The sequence below is a fragment of the Canis lupus genome, chromosome 4 (genome assembly GCF_048164855.1).
Source record: "Canis lupus baileyi chromosome 4, mCanLup2.hap1, whole genome shotgun sequence".
Taxonomy (NCBI): Eukaryota; Metazoa; Chordata; class Mammalia; order Carnivora; family Canidae; genus Canis; species Canis lupus.
The window spans coordinates 74,775,057-74,787,897 of NC_132841.1; the positions used below are offsets into that span (position 1 = coordinate 74,775,057).

Genomic DNA, 12,841 nt, shown 5'->3' on the forward strand with positions numbered 1-12,841 from the left:
TCTGCGTATGGATGGCGGATTTAAATGTATGATGATGCTGATAATGATGTGTGAAGAGAAACTGAAAGAAATATCCACACGTTATCAGATGATGAATTCAGCAAAGCATCTTTTGGCTGCCTTTTGTTTTTTAGTTCACTGACGTATGTTCCCTGCCTCTTGCTTGGGAGTGATCTGAACTGGTCCTCTCTACCTTATACTAAACAGTTTCAGATAATTTTCAGAGGTGAACTGACCCAAGTTGTTTCCTTGCAATTCCCATATTCTCTCTGATTTGTAGGAAATAATGATCTATGAATAAAAGGCCACTGGAAATTGGGACATTTTCTTAAATATTGTATAGTTTATCCTTTCTTAAGAGAAAAAAATAATGTTGGCAAATTGAACACCAATAAAAAATAAATTTATATAAAAAAAAGAGAGAAAAGAAATAATGGGCCAGAGGGACAGTTAACGAAAGGAATCCTTAATATTATTTATATGTCCAAAGGATTTGGAAACTGTGGGCCTCTATGGGAAAATAGATAGATAGTGAAAGAATTAGGGCAGGCCGATGCTAATAAAGGTTTGAGAGGACTCAGAACTTGGCAAGCAGGAGACGGAGAGGACAAGGGGACAAGTAATTTCTCAATAGACTTCACCCAGACCCTGGGATAGATGGTAACTTTCCTTGGAGTTTATTCTATAATCTTAGCAGAGTATGTAAAGAATAAGAAATTTTGAGTCTATAATGTTTCCTGTATACAAAAATGGACAGCTGTTTGCATTCCTTAACTTTAGGAAGCTATTCCAACTTTGTCCTAAATCAGATAACCTACTGTCTAAATCTCCTTCTAGCAAAAGCTAAGAGAAGGAAAGAGATTCTTCTTCTGGATGATCCTATTGATTAAGTTACCAATCCAAATAACTTAGTTTCTATGTGAAATTTTATGGCTCTGATCTAATCACCTGAAGAATTTCCCAACTCTTATACACATTGGATGATAGGATAACACTTTGTATGTGTGATTCACTATTTTTTAGATCACTGAGTCATCAGTATGGCAGGGAAAATTATTAGGGCAGTGAGTGGACAGGGCCCAAGAATCACTTCTATAGCCACAGTTGTGCTGTGAAATGAGTTAGGCTATTCCTCATGCATCCACCATGAACACCTTCTCTGTTGAGGTAGAGTTGATGAATAATGAACTGAGAATGGTACATATTTTGTCATAAAGACAGAAGGAATGGATAGGAAAGGAGTGAGGTTTACAAATGTCATGTCCCCATTTAGGTCACACACAATACCTCAGCTATAGTGCTTGTCATGCCATTTCATTATTCGTTCTCCGCCAGCTGAAGACTTAACCAGTACTGGAAACTTCTCTGATTAATACCACTTGGAATGATCTTTGCATTGTGAATTTCTCCACACATATCTTCTAAAAGGTATTCTCTTAAGCTTACTTAAAACCTTTCAGTGTCAGAATTGAATAGATAGTTCTGTTGGAAGGACCTTTAATTGTTTTCACCAAAGAAGTAATTGTGACTCAAAAAAAGGAGTGAACTTTCAAAACCATCAAGGTAGTAGATGCTCAGAATATAGCCAAGCTTAGAAGTCAAGGTTCTATTATACCCTGGGCTTTATATTCCCTCATGTTTATTCTTTATGTCTTCCTTGAATATATAAATCTTGTTTTATTAACTGTCTTGAAAGTTCTATTAGAGTAAGAATTCCTTTCCCAAACAGTATGTAGCATAGTGTAAGGTGCAAAGTAGAAATTTGGTAAATCACTGGAATGAAACGAAGAGTACTCCATAGCCAAATAGATGAAACTAGAATATACTAGTCTCTCGTCTACATAACATTGATAGAAAAAAGAAAGGTGTATTTTCTAGAAGTTGAGAAAGTATCAGTTATTTGTGATAATCCTTTCCCTAGACAGCAAGCATGATTTAATGCCTAAATGATAGCTGGAGATTCAAGAGTAATCTGACGTGCTTGCAAATATTCTTTTTTTTAAAAAAAGATTTTATTTATTAATTCCAGAGAGACACAGAGATAGGCAGAGACATAGACAGAGGGAGAAGTAGGCTCCATGCAGGGACCCTGATGTGGGACTCAATCCCTAAACTGGGATCACGCCCTGAGCCAAAGGTAGATGCTCAACCGCTGAGCCACCCAGTCATCCCAACTTGTGAATATTCTTAGAATATATTCGACATTTGGATTTTAAAAATCTTTACTTAAAAATCTTGGTATATTGAAACATACTTGTCTTGCTAAACAAGGTAATTGCGGTGTTCTTATACCGCGTTACCCTACAGAGATGATGGAATTAACCTACAGTGGCCATGTCATTAGCCAACATTAAGGTACATTTTATACTTAGGTCAGTTGGTGTCTCAAGATTGAATTACTGTGATTATATCAAGAAAGATCACCTTAACTTGTATAAAATGGTCTGTCTTTATAATGTTTAAAGTAGGAACACCTTTGGTATTGAAAAAAAAGATGTACTTTAAAAGTGCTCTAATAGTTCAGAAAGGAAAATCTATCAATTACATTCCTCTAAAATGTATACCTTTACTTAATGTTGATCTCCCACATTGAAAAGTGTCCAGGAGTTTCACAGTGGTCCAAAAGTTCATTTTATTACAGTCTTTAGAAGTTCATTTTATCTTAGGAAACACAGTTTCCTTTATCTGAAGTTTTGTTTTTGTTTTTGTTTTGTTTTGTTTTGTTTGTCAACATATTCTGGGACTTAAAGTGACTAATTGATGGAGTATCAATGGAAACTATGGTTTTAGGAAGTTGGAGAAGGGGAATTAACACTAGTCCAATCAAATGCTAACTGCTACAGGGTCATCTATGGCAGAAAGGGGTTGAGGCAGATAAGATCAGAGTTTGGGATTTCATGCATTAGGACTTTAGGTTGGGAACACAGGAAGTGGTTCCTGGCATGTGTTTTTGTGTTCAAAATTTATTCATTTAACAAATATCTGTTTGGTATATTCTTTATGTCTGGTGCTCTCCTAGGTTCTGTGGGTTCATATGTGAATAGGATATAATTCTTGGTCCTCAGAGCTGACATCCTGGATATAGGACATGGGCAAGTAGGGATCTGGTCCTGGTTTTATCTTTATACTAAATGGTAAGACCATGAAGGAAAATGGAATCTTAATGCATGTATCGGGCATTTTGTCACTCTGCATTATGTTCTGTGCCAGGATATGTAGCTGTAATTCACTCATTTTCTCTGCTGTAACTGTATTCCATTATGTGCATCTTCCAGTTAACCAGTCTCCTGTGAGTAGACATGAACTGCATCCAGTTTGGAGCTATTATATATTATGTCATAGAGGCTGTTCTTGAACATGTTTCTTAGGATTCAAGCCTGTAGGGTTATCAAAGATACATACCAAGTAGTGGAATGAATATCTCATGGGATATGTACACCTGATGTCATCCGGTAAACCGGATGAATATCTCATGGGATATGTACACCTGATGTCATCCGGTAAACCGGATGACACAAACTTACTTTCCAAAGCTGATGTTCAAGGGTGGTGAGTGAGCGGTTCCATTGTTCCACATTCTGTCCAATACTTGCTATTCTCACTTTTAAATTTGGCTAGTCAGGGATATGAAGTGGTTTCTCTCTGTGCTTAATGTTGAACTTGAAGATATTTGTTATGAACTTGGGCCCCAAATCCATGGCTTGTGGCTATAGATTCCTCATGGATAGTTTTCTCTCCTGTACCCAGAGTTGATGAGCAGAGAACCAAATGTAGGTTTGCTTACTTGTTTCTTCTTTTTCTGGTTCATTTTTTCACTTAGGCTCTAATCTGACTTTTAAACTTGTCTTTTTTTTTTTTTTTTTTTTCCTCTAGAGCAAAATAGCAAGCAGCAGATACCCCAGTATAGCAGCTGGCTGTGTGCATCAATCAGCTTTCAGCCAGAGAACCAGTAGAAGATATATATTAGGAGATTTATTACAAGAAATTGGTTACCACTGTAGTGGGGGCTGGCTAAGCAAATCCCAGATCCAAGGGCAGGCCATCAGGAAAGACAGGAAGGCTGCAAGTGTCAGGCATAGGCTGAAGCGGTGGTGTCCAAGGCAGGTCTCAGCTCGACTATTAAGGTCTTCCAGCTGATTAAGTCAGGCCTGCAGATTACCAAGAATAATTCTCTTTGACTTAATTAAAGTCAATGAATAAAGGACTTTTTTTTCTTTATTTTTAATAAAATAATTTTTATTGGTGTTCAATTTACCAATATACAGAATAACACCCAGTGCTCATCCCATCAAGTGTCCCCCTCAGTGCCTGTCACCCACTCACCCCCACCCCCCGCCCTCCTCCCCTTCCACCACCCCTAGTTCATTTCCCAGAGTTAGGAGTCTTTATGTTCTGTCTCCCTTTCTGACATTTCCCACACATTTCTTCTCCCTTCCCTTATATTCCCTTTCACTATTATTTATATTCCCCAAATGAAAGAGAATATACACTGTTTGAATAAAGGACTTTAATTTACATCTGTGAGACACCTTTCACAGTAGCAGCCAGATTACTGTTTGTTTGGATACTGGGATCAGCACCTAGCCAAAGGGGACACATAGAAAGGATCATCACAGTCCATCTTTTGCTTTTCTTTCTGAATTTCTGCTTACTTGTATTTGTTTTTCTGTTTTTGGCCTCTGAAGATTTCTTCCCTTTTTAATTGCTTATTAAGGACTTAATACTGAGAGAGGTTTTCAGAGTATCTAGACTACCATATTGCCAGAAATCCGTCCGAGTAGATTTCTTATGGAAGTCTTTTGGAAATTTTTGAGTTTCCTTTTATTTATTTTTGTTGTTGTTGTTTGAGTTGCCTTTTATTTTTTATTTTTTTAAAAGACTTACTTATTTATTTATTTATTTATTTATTTATTTATTCATGAAAGACAGAGGGAGAGAGAGAGGCAGAGACATAGGCAGAGAGAGAAGCAGGCTCCATGCAGGAAACCCGATGTGGGACTCGATCCTGGGACTCCAGGATCACGCCCTGAGCCAAAGGCAGATGCTCAACCGCTGAGCCACCCAGGCGTCCCTTGAGTTGCCTTTTAAATGGCATGCACAGAAATTACTAAATGCTAACAAATGTTATAAATGTTATGACATTAACATTAGAATAATTAGCATATAAGATCACTAATTGATGTAGTGTGTGCCGGGGTGGGGGTGGGGGTGGGGGGAGTTGTTCTGATTTTATGGAAATCCAGATAGCTGATTCTAAATCGGTGTCATACTCCATACTGGGTCTAAAGTACGTAAGTTGTTTGTTTGTTTGTTTTGGCTAACAGCAAACTTTCTTAATACAACCAGCCCGAGACTTGTCTTGAATTTCCTGATTGGCTGATCGCCTTGTGATTGTAGCCACTCCACAGTGATTCATACCTTACTTTGCTGTGTGCTAGTTAACACAGAGCCCTGTGTGGCAAACAAGCTCCTGGTGGGGTTTTCTTTTATTATGTTTTCAATCGATCCAGATTGCCAAGCCCTGCCATTTCTGCCTCCTAAATACTTTCCTCAGTTGTCTGCCTCTCTCCAGTGCATTACTGTGCTTCAGCATCGTAACCACACCGAGATTATAGCAGAGCCTCCTGACTAGTCTCTCTGCCCTTGATCTCTCCTATTAGAAGTTAGAGGAGTATAAATGTAGGGACCCGAAGGAGCACCTGCGCCCCAGTGTTCATAGCAGCAATGTCCACAATAGCCAAACTGTGGAAGGAACTGAGATGCCCTTCGACAGATGAAGGGGATAAAGAAGATGTGGTCTATACATATACAACAGAATATTACTCAGCCATTAGAAAAGATGAATATTTACCATTTACATTGATGTGGATGGAACTGGAGGGTACTATGGTGAGTGAAATAAGTCAGTCAGAGAAAGACAATAATCATATGCTTTCACTTATATGTGTAATATAAGAAACAGCACAGAGGGTCAGAGGAGGGGAGGGAAAACTGAGTGGGAAGTCATCAGAGAGGGAGAAAAACCATGACAGACTCTTAATTCTAGGAAACAAACTGAGTGTTGATGGAGGTGAGGTGGGTGGGGGGATGGGGAAATTGGATGATGGGCATTAAGGAGGGCACGTGATGTCATGAGCATGGGTGGTACATGCAACTGATAAATCATTGAACACTACATCTGACACTATGTACTTTATGTTGGCTAATTGAATTTAAATTTTAAAAAGTTAGAGAAATATTTCTAAAACATAAATCAGATCATATCTCTCCCATGCTGAAAACCTATAAACATATGCCCTAAGCGTAAAGACCCAGCTCTTTAATAAGTGTTAGGAGTGCCCTTTTCTGTGTGTTTCCTGCCTGTTCCTCCAGTTTCATCTCTTTTCACCTCAAACATAGCACTTGCCATTCTGAACCAGTTTTTATTCCTCAAAGAAGCCTCATTTTCATTGCCTCTAGCCCTTGCATTTAGGTTCCTTCTGCCTGAAACGTGTTTTCCCCAAAAGTTTTACTGAGTTATTTCTGTTCATCTTTAGGACTCATGCACGCCTTCCTTTAGAAAAGCTTCTTGGCTCCATCTGCATGAGATGTCTCTCCTATGACTCTTAACACCAGCTACTTCTGCTCCGTCAGGCTTTACCATATGAGGGACATCTGTCTGTGTCCTTCTCTGCACTGTAAGCTCAGGGAGGACAGGAGTCATGTCTACTTATTCACACGCGTGTCTCCAAGATCTCTCAGAGTTCCCTACCAGGGTAGGAACTCAGAAATGTTGAACTTGTACTTGTTGAGTTCACTGACCATCTCTGATGCATTTGGCAGATTAACCTCTGAGAATACCCACACTTTCCTGAAGAAATTTAGTAGATACTCTGATGCCTGGTTATTGAAGAGCAGTGTGGACAAGATAAAATATGACAGTGGTGGCGATTCTTAGCCTGAGGTTGTAGTTGAAAGTGACTACTTCAATTTTTTATATTACAAAAAGGAAGAGGATGGATGAGTAAGAGAGAGCAAGTGATGCTTATTTACTCAGCAAACTCCTACTCTGCACCAGGCACCGTTCAAAGACCTGGGGATGCGGTGGTGAACATAATAGTGACCCCTGCAGGAATGTAGCGATGGAGGCCTGAGAGCCTAAGAGCCTAAAGCAGGCAGGAGAGGTGTGCTGTCTGGGGAGAGATAAAGAAGAGCAAATGCCTTGGAAGATGAGAGGGCCGAGTCTGTGCTGGCCCTGGAACCTGGGACACACAGATTTTCAGCTTCCTGTGGAGAGCTGGGAGGACAGTTCTCAACTGGTCCATGAGGCAAATTTCTGGCATCCTTTCAATCTTGTTTCAAAAGCTGCTTCCTTGTGAGTTCCCCCTCCCCTACATGGTTGGCCCTAGGAGGACTGACGATGAGTCCCTTTCCTGAGCTCACTTTGTATTTTGATGTGGCCCCTGGAACCTTCTACCTTCCTACCTCCCTGCCTCCTCCCCCTCCCTAGCCTCCTAGATGTTCCTTCAGTTGGACTCACCTCAAGGCTTTTGCATTTCCTGTTCCCTCCCACTGGAAACGGCAGCACCCCCCGCTCATTTCTTCATGGTTTATTCTCTCTCCCACTGCTCAAGTCATTGCTCAGATTCACCCAATCAGAGAAGCCTTCCCTGACAGAAGCTGTCCTTCTGTCACCTGGTAAACCATTTATCCTGCTTTCTCTCATTTGTCATCACCTCATGTTACTTATCTATGTATTAGTTTATTGTCTGTCTTCCCCCAACTAGAACGTAGACTTCATGAGGGCACACACTTCCTCACTTTTGTTCTCTGCTGTATCCCCACTGCCTGGAACAGAGCCCGCCATAGTCAGCTGGTAAACGTTGAGTGAATCAGTGAGTAAATGAACGAATCATAGCTTCATTAGTGATTATCCTGTTCAATTTGTATTCTGTTTCCACCACTAAACTCGTCTTTGTATCCTAAGTACCAAGGATACCTGTGTCCTGAAAATTGAGCCCAGTGTCTGATACATAATAATTATTTTTTGTAATAATTATTTCTTGATAAATGTTTGTCCATTGAATGAGCGAATGATGTGTACTTACAACAGGGTCCTGCAGGTGTGAGCAGACACTCGTCTTACCAGGGCTGGGGGGCCAGCATTCCAAGAGTGCTCTGAGTCACTGAGGCAAGGCAAATGTGTTCTTTGGGCGGCAGTTAATGTTAACTATGTATTTGTCCCACAGCTTGATTAATGTCAGTGTTTGGGAAAACAAACATTCCCACCCCCACATAGTCCCATTTCTGTGCAGCAGCTGAAAGTCTCATAAATAACCATGAAATTGTTTCTGTATGGGGAAGGAAGTTTACTTGTTAGGTTTGAAATCAAATATTTGAGGAAATTATGAATGCACTTTATGCTTGAAGTCCTCTCCTCTAAAGGCAGAAAAGTAGATCCCTTTTCTGGGCTTTCTGGGCCAATAAACTGAAGATTAGAAAGTTCCAGAATTTAATTTACATTAGTTTATGTGTCATTGGTTGACCTTCCTTCCTTCCTTCAGGAAATATTAATTTGATGCTTCTTATGGGCCAGATACTAAGTGATACAACTCTGAACATGCAGGTTGGACGCTTCCCTCATGAGCTTATAAGATTGTTGGGGGAGAACTTAACAAAAATCATAAAAATAGTACATATGAGCACTGTGACAAATGCCATAAGAGTGTACAGTAGAGGAACCCAATATGATCAGGAGCATTAGAGAACCTCTGAGAGAAGCCATAGCCTGGGTATAAACTCTCAGGGAGCCATTTTTCCCAAGATCACTTCTGCAGAACATCCAACGTTTGAGGAATGGTGCCTAATGGGGATTATATTGTGTCCCCCACCCCAATTTTATTGTTGGGGTACCTCCAAACATGACTATATTTGGAGATAGGATCTTTAAAGAGGTAATTAAATGAAAATACGGTCATTAAGGTGGGCCCTAATTCAATATGACTGGTGTCCTTAGAAGAAGAGGAAATGTGTACGCAGACACATACAGAGAGGACCATGTGAGGACACAAGGGGTGACAGCCATCTACAAGCCACGGAGAAAGTCCTCAGAAAGACAGCAGGCTGCTAACACCCTGATCTTGGCCTTCTAGCCTTCGGAATTGTGAGGAAATAAATTCCTGTTGTTTAAGCAGCTCAGTCTGTGGCACTTTGTTCTGGCGGCCCTAGAAGGTTAACACAGCAGTTCCCTGCGGGCCACCTGCGCTGCGATCCTCTAGTTCTTTCAAGCTGTGAACAGTTGGTTATGCTGCACGAGCAACAGAAGACCATACACACGACAAGAAGGTTTAGTCAGGACTGGCTTTAAGATGTGTGACGAGTGCGGCCACATAGGGCCACACAGGGCCACACTCAGAAGAGCAGTGCTCCGTGGTAGCAATCTTGAAATTCTTAATGATTTTATCTTTGACTTTGTGCTTTGCAAGTGAAGTCTGATCGGGCAATGGAGCATGCGCCGTGGGCCTGGAGCCTCAGCTCTTCTTATGTGTGCTTGCTTTTTGCCACCTCCCTGCCTCCCAGAATGGGTTCTCGGCCACCTTTACTTTCCACTGTGACCCTGTCTGGGCAGTGACCCGGGCACGCCAGTGTAGGGAGGCCTGCTCCCGTGGCTGTCTTCCACCCCCCAAGGGGAGCCTGTGCACACAAATGAGGAGTTTCAGGATTAGGTGTCCTACAGTATCTCAGGATGACACATGGCAACAGTCTTCTCTGTCCTAAGCTGGCCTTTGGTAGGTGACCTGGAAGGGACCTCTTAGTCACTTCCCATTCAGGTACTGAACATGTCCTGGGGTGGTGTTTACAATCCCATGGGGTTACCCACCTGGGTGGGTTGAGGTCACAGGCTACAGAAGAAAGATTGACCTCTCTGCCCCTGCCCAGGGCCTTAATATTTTCTTTTTGTGTTGCATCCTACAGACCATGGCTTTGGGTTTAGAGTTGCTTTGCTGGCAAAAAATTAAAGTGACTCTGACACATACGTACACCTGAGACTGCTGTAGAATTAGCCATCGGTGAAAAGTAATTATTATTAATCATTATTTTTAGTTTTGCTCATATATAAGCAAATGAGTTTTCCATTTTTCTTTCACAGTAGAGTTTGAGGAAGAACAGAGTGGAAATCAGGAGAATCATATTCTGTGCCACTTTTGTCACTCGCTAATGGGGACACGGTATGCAACCATGGCCTCCATTTCCTTATCAGTCAGATGAGGGGCTTGGAAGATCTTAGTGGATTCTTTTAACTCTCACAACTCATACGTTGTGAGTTTGTTTCTGTTTTTATTTGCGCCATCTAGAAGCAAAGCAACGATGACATTCTTGATTCATACCAGTGTGGTTTGAAATCCTTCAAGTGGGTTTGTATACACTGGTGTCCCACACTGGAAAGGGAAGGACCGTGCCGCATCTCTCCAGTACCCGCAGGGCAGGGCTGCCAAGGGGCGTCCTCCTCTGGGTCTTCTGCCCCTGTACGCACCCCCATCCCAAACTGCCAGGCCTAACACTCGGGAGCTCAGGCTGCGGACTCAGGCTGCTGGGACTGCGGCAGCACATCCTCGGGCCCTGAGTTAGCGGGTGTGTCTGGTGTGTCAGCAGGAGTTGGGGCCTCAGAGGGAACAAGTGACAGTCCAGAAACTGAATTTGGACCCAAGGTCCCTAACATCTTGGAGAGAGATGAGAATTTCAAGTAGCAGTAAGATCAGAGGGCCTACTTACCCCGGTTCTACACCCCCACCCCACACACAAATTTCTCTTGAAATGTGATGCTTGATTAAAAAGACTCCACAAATATTTGAGAGATGTCAGATACAGTGGGATTGTTATTCTAGGTTCAGGATTTAGTGTTTTAGCTAAATTACACCCGAGTGGGGTGTGTATGTGTGTGTGTGCACATGTGCAGTGCATGTTGTGTGCTTATGTAGTATGTGTACACGTGTGTTTCCGTGTGTGGTATACGTGTGGTATGCAGGTGTGTTTATGCGTGTGGTATGTGCTTGTATAGTACATATACATGTGTGTCTGTGTGGAGTGTGTGCGGTGTGTAGGTGAGTGTTTATATGTGGTGTCTTGTGAAGTATGTATACATGTGAGTTTATGTCTGTGGTGTGTAGGTGTGTGTGTGGTTTGTGTCCTGTGTAGTATGTGCACGCGTGTGTTCATGTGTGTGGTGTGTCTTGTATAGTATGTGTGCATGTGATTTTACGTGTGTGGTATGCAGGTGTGTGTGCTGTGTCTTGTGTAGTGTGTGTACACGTGTGTTTACGTGTGTGCTGGGTAGGTGTGCGGGGGGTGTGCTGGGTAGCGGGTGTACACGTGGCCCGGCTGTGTTCGTACCCCGTGTTGCACAGCGGGGCGGGGCCGCAGCGGCCACCGCTCCTCCGCCGCAGGCTCGGGGACGGCCCTCCAGCCTTCTGTCCGTCCGTCCGTCCCTCCGCCCCCCCCCCGCGCCCCCCCCGCGCCCCCTCAGGGGACCTGGAGCTGCCGGGCAGCCTGAGCCCCGGACACCCGACGGGCGGGGCCTCCGCGGGGTGGGCGGGGCCTCAGCGGGGCGGGGCCCACGGGTGGGCGGGACCACGGGGTGGGCGGGGGCTCCGCGGGGGTGGGCGGGGCCACGGGTGGGCGGGGCCTCCGCGGGGTGCACGGAGCCGCAGTCGCAGTCGCAGCCGCAGTCGCAGTCGCAGCCGCAGCCGCAGGCGCGCGTCCCGGAGGGCACCACGGCCGACCTCGCCCGGGGGCCCTGCCCCGCCAGCGCCGTGGGCTCGGGACCCCTTAGGGTCGGCCTCCCCCGGGAACAGGCGGGAGACGCGGCAGGCTGAGGGGAGGTTTGCGCACCTTGTGTTTCCGGGGAACAGCCGCAATCGAAAGCGGACTCCTCCAGGATCCCGTTGACCACATCTGTGCCGGTGGCAGCCGCGGGGCACGGTGAGGCTCCTGGATCCACGTGTTTGGCGTCAGGGTACCACCCTAGCCCCTGGGCGATGTCCACTAGTACACAGTATATGACCCACGGCAGGTTTGTTTGTTTTGGTTAAATTGTGGCAAAAGACAAGTAACACAAACTTGACCATCTTATCCTTTTTTTAAGTGTACAGGTCAGTGGTGTTACGTGCATTCACGTAGCTGTGCAGCGGGTGTCTGCAACTCTTCATCTTGCAAAACGGAACCTCCCCAGCCCTTCAAAAGCTCCTCCCTCCTCTCCGCCCGCAACTAAGCAGCATCCTACTGCTTGCCAGCAACTTGGTATTGCAGCAACTTGGAATTCCAGCGCATGTGGCCCCAAGGGTTTTGAGTAAGAGCTCAGGGGCCTTCACTGGGGAAGAGGCATGGCCCACGTTTGGCAGTCCCCACCTTGCGGAGACGGGCCTGGGGAGCCCCCTTCCTCTGGCCCTGCAGGGAGCTATCCCCCTCGTGTCTCCAGTCCCCACCATGGGGGGCCCGTGTGTGAAAGAAAGATCGAGAACCACCGGGGACAGGCTCTGCTGCATCCTGACGCATAGCAGAGAGTGTGGGTGCCCGAGTGCAGTGATTAATGCTCTCCTTTTCTGTCATTCCCTCCATCTCCATTCTTTCTCCCCCAGGAAGCAGAGGGTCATGTATTGGCAGCGGGTTGTGGGGTCAGCTTTTGAGTGCCCTGCGGTGCAGCATGATCTAGGATGCTGTCACAGTGCAGAAGCATTTAAATCTTCATTCAGACTGCACACCGGGGAAGGTGCTGTCAACCTCTTTGGACCCTGCGGGAGACTTTCGAAGCCGGATTCATGCCTTTTGCAGAACTCTCCAGGCGGGCCATGAAAAGCAGTAATGC

General features: G+C 44.4%; 1 protein-coding gene across 3 annotated transcripts in view; it reads left to right on the forward strand.

The window, feature by feature from the left end:
• ADAMTS12 (ADAM metallopeptidase with thrombospondin type 1 motif 12) overlaps positions 1-12,841 on the forward strand; it is a 255,697-nt gene that overhangs the window by 112,701 nt on the left and 130,155 nt on the right. The gene's annotated exons all lie outside the window — the stretch shown is intronic.